Source organism: Lissotriton vulgaris, chromosome 4_1 (assembly GCF_964263255.1).
Source record: "Lissotriton vulgaris chromosome 4_1, aLisVul1.2, whole genome shotgun sequence".
NCBI lineage: Eukaryota > Metazoa > Chordata > Amphibia > Caudata > Salamandridae > Lissotriton > Lissotriton vulgaris.
This window is the reverse complement of record NC_141691.1, coordinates 1758066909-1758078906: the sequence shown is the minus strand read 5'-3', so window position 1 is coordinate 1758078906 and position 11998 is coordinate 1758066909. Positions and strand designations below refer to the sequence as shown.

The window sequence follows — 11998 nt, the reverse complement described above, 5'->3', positions numbered from 1 at the left end:
AAAGCGGAGGGCTAAAAACTACTATTCCCACTCCAAAGAGTGCAACAGTAGGGAAAGTGTTGGATAGCGGAGGGGTACAATTTACTATTCTCGCTCCAGTGACTGCAAAAGTAGGGTGAATGTTGAATAGCGGAAGAATCAAATTTACAATTCCAACTCCAGTGAGTGCAACAGTAGGGAAAATGTTGGATAGCGGAGGGGTAAAAACTACTATTCCAATTCCATAAATAATCTTAAAATTAAATAAACAATATTTTAAAAATATACGATTAAATATGTTAAACATATAAAAAGAACACATATTATAATGTTAATTACATATAAGAAAAAGGTACAAATATTATATAAAAAATAATAAATACGTTTATAAACAATATTTATTTAAAATGAGCATATATTAACAAACAAGCAAATTATTTAAGACATAAATGTATTAATGTTATTTTCTACCCTATAACACACACCATTGTAAAAATTACTGCAACATTTTTATTTAAATTTATTTCCATAATTAACATAATTAATGATGAATTTAAAAACATTATTAATACTGTCACCACCGGCCTACTGCTGCTGTGACAGCAGCAATAGGCCGGTGGTGACAGCAGCAATAGCAGCAACAGCAGAAGAGATGGAGCTTGAGGCTATGAGCAGATACACCAGCCCGGTGAACCCCGCTGTCTTTCCACATCTGACAGTGGTGCTCCAGGCCATCGGCATGTTCTTCACTGCTTGGTTCTTCGTCTATGAGGTGACGTCGACCAAGTACATGCGGGCCATCTACAAAGAGCTGCTCATCTCATTAGTGGCCTCACTCTTCATGGGCTTTGGGGTCTTGTTCCTGTTGCTCTGGGTGGGGATCTATGTGTGAACAGAGTGTACATGGAGGTCCTTTTTACTTCTGTCTGTTTGAATTTCCAGACATTATGGAAGGATGATGGGATCACCCTGCTGAGATGTGGACAGCAACCACACTTGTCTGCACATGGATTGTCTCGCTGCCATTCTGGGAAGTTGATATTTTTTATTGTTTGGAAACATTGCCCCACTTTGTAATAAAATAACTTCTGCTGCAAAAAAAAAAAAACATTATTAATAAAAAAGATAATAAACATTAATTGAGTACACATTCTTTAATACTATAATATCCACAACAAACACCTAAAATTATTTACACAATTACCATAATTAATTACTAATTATTAGTTTACATTAATTAGCAACTAATTAATAATTCATCAATAAAAAATAAATTACTTCCCACCCTTCCCACCATTTACACCTATAAACACCACAACACACACCTAAAATTAATGACACAATTACCATAATGAATTACTAATTAATGAATTTAAATTAATTAACAACTAATTATCAAATAATTAATAATACATTAATTTACACATTTAACACTATAACATCCCAATTCAACAAATATTATTAAATACAAATTATTCAATACATTTGATATAATTAAATGACTTCCCACCCTATTCCCCTATAAACCCACAACTCGCTACGGTACTGAAAACGCAGAATTCAAATTAAAAAAAAATACTAAACTTTTAACACATATAATAAAAATACAAACAATTCTTGAACGAAAAAACAAACATCACACACATATAAAATATATACTAAAATATATAACATTAATAATAAAACGATATTTTTAACTACTATATTTTTGCAAACGATATTAAACACTTCCATATTTTTTCAATTGATATTACTTACCTAAAATCGATATTCTTGACCACGAAAATTTGTCTGTTGATATTCCTGACCCACGATATTTTTGCCACAATATTTGTGCAATTCGATATTTTTTACTCTATATTCTGTCTCTGCACCCTGTCAGACTAACCTAAGTAAGGCCAGTGCAGGTGTACAAAATATTTATTTAGGCACAATATAGACCAATACACTTCACTCTTACCAGTGATCCCCACTAATTTTGACGTGTCAATGGTAAGTAATATCCATGGGCCAGATAGGTACACTTTTGCTTTTGGTCTTGCATCATGCAAGGGTGGGCAAGGCAAAGACAAAAACTAAGTGAGATGTGTAAAAGTAAGTAATGGCAGCTTATGTGGCTCTGCATATCTTAAGTAGTATTGAGTTATGCTAGGCAGCGTGCATCACTGACTTGCCTTACTCTGCGGCAGGGAGCCATTCCATAGATGAGAGTAGATGTCTCATTGCAACAAAACCCTTATTTTGATGGCTTCACAGATTTAGCATCAGTGCTAGACCAGGAAGTGCGTCACAATGCATCAAGTCCACAGGTGAACCTAAACCAGAAGAAAGAATCTAATTTCACCTTTCTGTTAACCCCTTTCTCCGTGTGCTCGTTTTGCAGCACAGGAAGAAAGAGCAAAGCACCTCTCAGGAGTGTTATAATGCAGACAGCTGTCCATACCTGTCCGAGAAATATTTTGCCTCCAATGACAGCCCCCTTGCACCATGATGAATGGGTGCCTGCATAGGTGCAAGGTAGGCAAAAGTATGCCTCCAGTAAGAAAGGACAGGAATGCGCTCTATTATGAAATCACTGGGCATTTCTGCCCTTTCACACAATGCATCAAGGTGGCTTGCCGGGTTGCACTGCAGGAAAGCTTGAAATAGATGCCACATAGGTTAGATACTGCCCATTAAGTAACTAGTGCATATGTCCTGCTGGCCAAACCTAGGCCAATTACTTTGTAGGCATGCAGTGAGGCCTACTGGGACTGCATAGGTTTTATACAAATGATATTGGCACTCTGTGCTCAATGGGAAACGTCATTTTTAATGAAGGCTTTATCATCGAAAGCCTTTACAATGAAACCGGCACAACAAAGGAGTCATTGCTATGCCTGTCTTTTGCATCAAAATGTTTTCTAACCTGAAACACATTACAACCCTAGCCTTTACCACAAAATGTAACATTAATGACATTTAATAGATGTCGGAGTTAGGGCGCAGGGCTGGGGAAGTGACAGTTTTAGAGCTAAGGGCGTGTGGGGGTAGTTGCACCCAGATTTTGGGTTTAGGGCTGGGGAAGGGACAATTTTACAGCTAAGAGTGACGGAGTGCTGCGCCCAGATGTCGCATTTAGTGGTCAGGGCTGGGGGGGAGACAGTTTTAGTGCTAAGGGTGGTGGGTAATGTTGTACCCGGATGTCAGATTTAGGGCTCTGAGAAGGGAAAAGGGCAGGGCTGGACTGGCTAACAGGCGTTTTGGTGTGCTGCAGAGCTGGGGGCTAATTTCTCTGCAGTGGGGGCTGATTTCGTTGATGGGGACCTGCGTGTGTTTCCAAATAAACAAAGTGAAAAAAAAAAATCAGCACACGAAGGTCCCCATCAACGAAATCAACCCCCAGCTCGGCAGCACCCCAAAACGCCCGGTAGCCAGTCCGGCCCTGGAAAAGGGCAGTTTTAGGGCTCAGGGCGTGGAGGGGTTGCGCCCAGATTTTGGCTTCCGTAGTTGCATCATACATCTATCTTCTGTGTACTCAGAGTGTGGACAGCGGGGTTTAGCTGCATTTTCTGTAAAAGTTCACCTAGTGGCACCTGTCTAAGGTAGCTCGGCCACAGTGCAGACAGGGAGGCACTGGAGTCACACCCTCTTTCGAAGGACTACATAGCCAGGTTTGTCAGCGAGGGCTAGACACATCCGCCCTGTGGCAAGAGCAAACACCACAGTCCACGCACTGAGGAGGAACTGAGCAGCACTGCCACCGACTACAGCACAACACTGGACACAAAACACTGCAGCACCACTGCAACCAGCAGCGTCAGCAGTCTGCAGGAAAGAGGAGGCAGCACCATATCAGACTCTGACACTAGGGATATCGAGCTACCGGCTTCAAGAAGCTATATATTCTGAGACAGCATTATGTAAGCAGCAAGGATTTCTCCCAGACTACATCATCAAACGTTTCCTACTTTTTAGCTCTATTATTTCTATTTCGCAAAACAACGAGCTTGTCAGAGATATAAATTGCCATCACAATGCAATATATAACAGTTCCTGGCGCATATACGTATTTGGCGTTGTAAAGGTAAACTTTATTATTGAACGTGTTTTCAATACATTTGTACTTATGGCATTTCAAATAGTACTCTATTGCTTGTTGTGTTTTTTTACTTCGTTGTAGGAACTGGCATGGTATTGCCAGTTTCATTATAACACCTTTGTTGAAAAAGTCGTTGGCATCTCTGGCTTTCGATCGAGTGTCATACATCTGTGCTCAACAGATACATATATAACAGAGCTATTCAGGCTGCCATCCATGGCACAACTGCTAAGTCATAGCACCAGTTCCCTGCCATGTAGAGATCTACCCTCACAATGTGCATTAGATAGGCTGAGAGCTATTGTTTTGGATCGAACCTTGGATCAATACATTAGCTGCCTTACATTCATGCAGCCTCCAGGTCATCAGTGTATTGGGGCCACTGTCACTCCATTCTACATAGGTCTGACATGAACACCTCTGACACAGGGTCAGTGACACTTGAGACAGGATTACAACAGCTTTACCTTAGGTAAGTGGTTGTACTGAGGGAATGTTTAGATGTCATACAATGACTCACATTCCTACAGCAACACATGAGGAGTTGTCAATTGTACCTTTTATTGGGTTGTTTTCAGGATACACCTAAAGCTGGTATGTAACTAGCGCATTTCCAGCATCTATCTGTTGTGCAATAACCGCAATGTGATGTCTAACCTGGTGACACTGTCATGAATGTTTATGCAAAGTGTTGTTAGGTATGACACACAGATAATGTCGCAGGTATACCATCACCATATTTCAAGTGGGGAACTGCAGAAAAACGTACCCATTCCTATAGCGAAACTACATTCTCATTAACACACCTCCTTATTCTTTTTACAATTTGTTGACGCATGTGATGCTGTGTTTGCTCAAAACATCTGAATGATTAGTTTGCAGGTGATGAATACCTCCCCACACACATCACACTGTTACAAATGAATGAATGAGGGGTTTCGAAAGCACGCAGCTACCTCAACCGAGGTGTCCCGGTGCTAGCGGAAAAATTATACATGAGGTGGGAAGGGCAGGGGTTACAGCCTAAAAAGCCAGGTCTTTAAGGCTTTCCGGAATTCTGTTTCTAATTCGAGTAGATGCAAATGGAACAACTATAATAGATCACACACCCTTGTCACTGAGCTACACCCATGTAGTCATGGCACTTACTTTCTGCATTCCTGTCCTTGAAACTGTCAATTTTGGCTTGCATGAATTGGCAATGTCCACTCAATAAACATGGAGAAATTGCCGTCCAAATAGAGCACCAACTCACACTTCCTAATCTAAACGAAGCACTATGACATACCAGTGTCAGACCATGGAACCCAGCTGGTCACCTCGCAGGATTGATCTACCTGGAGGTGAAAAGTCAGAAATGTCTTACAGCATATGTCTAAGTCAGGCCCTATGCATGTAATGTTGTAAAAACTGTTGTCCAGCTTCATCACAGGCTCTCTTGCACCATGATACAAGGGTGCAAGCATTGGCACTAAGGAGCAAAAAGAGTGTGAGCACTAGGAAAGGACAGGAATACATTGTAGTATGTTACATTTGCTGAATGGATGAAGAGCAGTCGCCTGAAACTGAACTCGGACAAGACGGAGGTCCTCATCCTCGGCTCCACCCCATCAGCCTGGGACAACTGCTGGTGGCCAACCTCGCTGGGAACTGTGCCGACACCCACCGAGCACGCACGCATCCTGGGTTTCATCTTGGACTATTCTCTGTCAATGACCCAACAAGTCAACGCCGTTTCCTCCTCCTCCTGCTTCAACACCCTCCGTTTGCTTCGCAAGATCTACAGATGGATCCCCTCCGAAACCAGAAGGACGGTCATCCAGGCCCTCGTCACCAGCATGATGGACTACCGCAACACCCTCTACGTATAGATCATGGCCAAACTCCAGAAAAGACTTCAAAGCATACAGAACGCCTCTGCATGCCTCATCCTCAACACCCCCCGCCACAGCTACATCACCGCCCACCTAAAGGACCTGCACTGGCTTCCCGTCAACAAGAGGATCACCTTCAAGATCCTAACCAATGCTCACAAAGCACTCCACAACACCGGACCAGCATACCTCAACAAGCGACTCACCTTCTACACCCGCAACCGCCAGCTCCGCTCCGCCAACCTAGCCCTCGCCACCGACCCACGCATCCACCAAACAACCACCGGCGGCAGATCCTTCTCCAACCTCGCCGCCAAGACATGGAACACCCTGCCCATCCACCTTCAACATACCCAGGACCTGCTGACCTTCAGGGGACTCCTCAAGATCTGGCTGTTTGATCAGTAGCTGCTCCCCTTCCCCCAACGGCACCTCGAGACCCTGAAGGGTGAGTAGTGTGCACTGCTTTACAAATATCTGATTGATTGATACCTGCCCTTTCACTCTCATGTAGTGCAGCATGGTGACTTGCTGTACTGCTCTCCGTGTGGAATTGATACATGTTTCTCTTGGTACATATATACTAGCCTTGCAACACAGGCATACCTTATACCTTGTGCAGTGTGGTTAATGATCTGGATTGTGAATGTAGCCATAGGGGCTGATTTAGACACTTATTGTGCAGAGTTTGCATCACATGAGTGAGAGAAAACAGCAATAAATGATTAAACCAATTACATTTACAATTCCAAACATTCTTCAGTTCTGGATATTGCTAAATAGCAACCCTCATTTGGACAAAGGGCTGCTTTGCATTACTTAGCATCAAGAGTGCTAACTCCCTGTAATGCAACCCAACATGTATGCCAGGTGTGCTGCTTTCTGTGAAAGTTTGATACATCAGCCACCTGGTATCACTCTGCTTTGCCTTGTGTGTCACTTGGCATCCACACATTGCAAAAACATTTTAATATTGATAGATACCTTAACTAAGTTATCTAGATTACTACATGCTGATGGTACATTAATACATACATACATGGCCTCCAGTCTCCAAACCCACTAGGTCGGGCATATAAGCTTAATGAGCAATTACGTTCGCCCAACAGTGCATATGTTGTGAGACGGAGCGCTCCTCATGGGCCAACTGGCCCATGTGATACCACATCCACTCCCATCTATCGTTATCGTCTTTGGGTCTGTAGCTTTTGCTGACCCTTCCTCCTTCTCCCAGCAATTACGACAGGAAATACATCACCAGCCAGATCAGGCATCCAACTTTTTCCTCCATGAAATCCTTCCCTATCCCCTTCCCAGACAGGCAACAATGGTACACGCCCTACCTATCCTTAAGCCCCAAAAAGCAAAATACCCCTTAAACCCTTAACTGTACCTAAATCAGTACTCCCCAAATTCAACAAACACCCAACAATCAAAATACACATAGAAATACAAAAAACAACACTTAAGCACAAAGACTACACAAAGTATATTTTACAGGGACAGAACAGACACAGACTCCAGCAAAAACAGCCAAATATTCTCGAATCTCACACAGCACTCCTCAAACCTCCAGCACCAACCAATGGACACTAACAGAAAGTGAAAGTAACATTTACACTTCCTAGTATGCAGCCACACCCATTGCATCATTTCCTGGAGGTGACGGACAGGTTCTCGACATTTGCAATTATTTTTTGGGCACATTGCCTAAGGCTCTGCCCTACTGCAAAAACTCATAAATGAAGCCCTCAATGATTTGGTACATTGTTACTTAGGCATAACTAATTATGTATGTTATTTATGCAGGAACAATTATACACATTTCTTTAACTTTTAACTAATATGTCTTAGGTACTGTTGACAATTGCTTTACACATGTATGTGTAAAGCAATGGCCTACTTTACTCTACTTACAGACCTTGGGCCTTATATATGAGACCTTAAACGCTGCTGTTGTGTCACTTTTTGTGATGCTGCTGCGGCGTAAAACATGTGCTACACTGCTCCATATTTAAAAAGTGCCGCATCTAGGTAGATCCGTCACTTTGTAAACCCATGTGTTACATTATACCTGCATCAGGTATAATGTATGTAGGATGGGCATTCCAATGCAGGAAAACCACGTAGAAGTGACACAGTGAAATCTATCAGATTTCACTGCGCCTCTTTTAGGGCGTGACTACATCAGATGCTAACGCCTGCCTGAAGCAGGCATAAGGAGTGACGTAGGGCTTTTCCCATGGGGCTTGCCTCATGTGAAAAGACACATTGCTGGAGTTGCGTCTGTTTTCAGACAGACTCCACTCCAACAATGCACCAATTCTGCATCTACAGATACATCAGGAACACTGACATATCTGTCAATCCTTGTGACGTAGAGCGCCATACAGTGAATACGGCACATCCATGATGTCGCAAGGAGGGTGCACTGAAAATTATTGCATTGCTGTTTTACCACATCGATGCAACACTTTTCATAAATGAGGCCCATTGATTACTACATCATTTATTTAGCACAAGTTTGATTGTCAGTATACTCTAGTAGCTTATCTTTGTTACATTTCTCCTAAGTTTTTTCTTAGTTAATTACATCTTTCAGAGCCTATTTATTAATTGTGTCAGTATTACATTGATGGACCGAGATGCAGTAAATGTAACCTACTTGAGGCATTAACTTATTCATCTATCTCTTTACCTGTCCTCAGGACACCCCCGCGCCGCACGGCCCTCCAGCTGTGTCTGTGCCCCCTCGCCGCTGCTCGTTGTGCCGTTTTGCCCTCCTGTGCCCTGATTATTGCTTTGATATTTTTGCAGTTTACATCTGTTGTATTTTGTTAATCTGTACCTCTGTTTCTTTGGTTCGTTGCCTCCCCTGGTGTGACCCCCGCGCCCGCTTCCCACCGCCGTGACATTGCGGCCCTGCCCCCTTTTCTTCTGTGTCCTCCCCGCTCCCACCTCCCAGCTGCTCCTCCCTCCCACTTGGCCTTAAATGGAGACCGCGCGGCGCAGGTGAGTGTGACCTGTCCTCAGGACACCCCCGCGCCGCACGGCCCTCCAGCTGTGTCTGTGCCCCCTCACTGCTGCTCGTTGTGCCGTTTTGCCGTTTTGCCCTCCTGTGCCCTGATTATTGCTTTGTTATTTTTGCAGTTTACCTCTGTTGTATTTTGTTAATCTGTACATCTGTTTCTTTGGTTTGTTGCCTCCCCTGGTGTGACCCCCGCTCCCTGCTTCCCGCCGCCGTGACATCGCAGCCCCGCCCCCTTTACTTCTGTGTCCTCCCCACTCCCGCCTCCTAGCTGCTCCTCCCTCCCACTTCGCCTTAAATGGAGACCGCCCGGACCCGCAACGGGCACGCCGATTGTGCGCCGAAGGCGCGCCAAAGGCAAGCCCGTCTGCGCCCGTCCGCGCCTGGACCGCGCCCAGCGCCAGGACCCCTGGCCCTCGCCGACGCAAGACCACACAACGGACCTATGACGCCGCCACCCTCTACGCACTCAACGACGGCCGGAACCCCGCCTGCTACCAAGCCACCCCGAAACGCACCCACGGACCCTTCGCCTGCCAAGCCTGCCGATTCACCTGCTTCCGGACCTGCACCGCACCCGCCAAGCCGATCACCAGCAGCAACCACCTCAAGTGCATCCTGCTCAACACCCGCTCTGTCCACAGACACGCCGTGGAACTCTGGAACCTGCTCGACACAACATCACCAGACGTCGCCTTCCTCACGGAAACCTGGATGTACGCCTCCTCAGCGCCCGACATCGCCATCGCCATCCCGGACGGATACAAGATCACCCGGAGGGACCGCGTCAATCAGACTGGAGGAGGCATCGCCATTGTACACAAGAACACCATCCGCATCACGACCAACTCCGACGACACCCTCACCGCCCCCGAATACCTCCACTTCCAGATACACACCGACCCCAAGACGACCCTCAGAGGCACCCTCATCTACAGACCCCCGGGACCACACACACAATTCAGCGAAGACATTGCAGACTTCATCAGCCCGCACGTCCTCCCCTCCACTGACTACATCCTCCTAGGGGACCTCAACTTCCACCTGGAGAACGACAAAGACAGCAACACCACCACCCTGCTAGACAACCTCGGACTCAAGCAACTGGTGAACACCCCCACCCACTACGCCGGCCACAAGCTTGACCCAGTCTTCTCCTCCAGCAAATACATCTCCTTCAGCCACTCCACCGGACTTCATTGGACTGATCACAGCTGCGTCCACTTCAGCTTCAGAAGGACCACGACCCACCACCACCCGCAACAGGCTCCTCGCAGGAGCTGGAACAAGATCACCGCCGACCAGCTCACCACCTCCCTCAGCCAGATGGAAGCACGCCGAGCTCAGCGCCCTCCTGAAGAAACCAACAGCGTACCCCACCGACCTCACAAACTTCCGCCTCATCTCGCTCCTCCCTTTTCCCACCAAAGTCATCGAGAAGACCGTCAACAGACAGCTTGCCGCCTTCCTCAAGACAAACGGATCCCTCGACCACTCGCAGTCCGGTTTCCGAGCCAACCACAGCACCGAGACCGCCCTCATTGCAGCCACTGACGACATCAGATCCCTGCTCGACAACGGGGAAACAGCGGCCCTCATCCTCCTGGACCTCTCCGCAGCGTTCGACACTGTCTGTCACCGCACACTAGTGCAGCGCCTCAGCAACATCGGAATCCAAGACAGGACACTGGAGTGGATCATCTCGTTCCTCACCGGAAGAACCCAGAGAGTCCGCCTGCCCCCATTCAGATCCGAGGCCACCGAAGTCATCTGCAGCGTACCACAAGGATCATCACTCAGCCCCACCCTCTTCAATGTCTATATGAGCCCCCTCACAGCCATCGCACGCCAACACAACCTCAACATCATCTCCTACACCGACGACACCCAGCTGATCCTCTACCTCACCAACGACCCCGCCACCGCCAGAACCAGCCTACACGAAGGGATGAAAGACGTCACCGAGTGGATGAAGAACAGCCGCCTGAAACTGAACTCAGACAAGACGGAAGTCCTCATCCTGGGATCATCGCCCTCCGCCTGGGACGACTCCTGCTGGCCCCCTGCCCTGGGCACCACTCCCAAGCCAACGGACCACGCATGTAACCTGGGCTTCATCCTGGACTCCTCCCTCTCAATGACCAGACAAGTCAACGCCGCCTCATCATCGTGCTTCAACACCCTGCGCATGCTCCGAAAGATCTTCCGGTGGATCCCCACCGAAACCAGGAAGACGGTCACCCAGGCACTCGTCACCAGCCGACTGGACTACGGAAACACCCTCTATGCCAGAACCACAGCCAAACTTCAGAAAAGACTCCAACGCATCCAGAACGCCTCCGCACGACTTGTCCTGGAAAATACCCGACACAGCCACATCTCCGGCCACCTGAGAGACCTACACTGGCTCCCCATCAGCAAGAGGATCACGTTCAGACTCCTCACCCATGCAAACAAGGCCCTCCACGACCTGGGCCCCAAGTACCTCAACAACAGCCTGACCTTCTACACTCCCACCCGCCAGCTACGATCAACCAGCCTCGCCCTCGCCGCCATTCCACGCATCCGCAGAGCCACCACCGGAGGAAGATCCTTCTCCTACCTGGCAGCCAAGACATGGAACTCCCTCCCCATCCACCTCCGGCTAACCCAGGACCATCTCTCCTTCAGGAAGCAACTCAAGACCAGGCTTTTCGAGCAATAACGTACCCCTCTCCCCCAGCGCCTTGAGACCCCTCCGGGTGAGTAGCGCGCTATACAAATGTTATGATTGATTGATTGAAATATGTGAATGTGGCTTATTATCGATGTATATATTTGGACCTTGAATGTTGGAATGTCAGAGAATAAGCTGCACTTAGATCTTTTGGTATCACATATGTTACTAGAGTGCATATTTATGCATGATTTGATAATATACTTTCAAGGCATAAGACACATGGAAATTAGATGTTCTTTTTCCGTTTGTGCTCCTAATACTTTAATCAGGCTACAGATATACTGCCATGTGTGACACATGTGCTTAGGAACACAGGA

The 11998-nt window shown here is 46.6% G+C and overlaps 1 pseudogene; it reads left to right on the top strand.

The window, feature by feature from the left end:
- The first annotated feature begins 598 nt into the window (after nucleotides 1–598).
- On the top strand, nucleotides 599–1087 carry LOC147724520 (dolichyl-diphosphooligosaccharide--protein glycosyltransferase subunit TMEM258 pseudogene; annotated as a pseudogene).
- Nucleotides 1088–11998: the final 10911 nt, after the last annotated feature.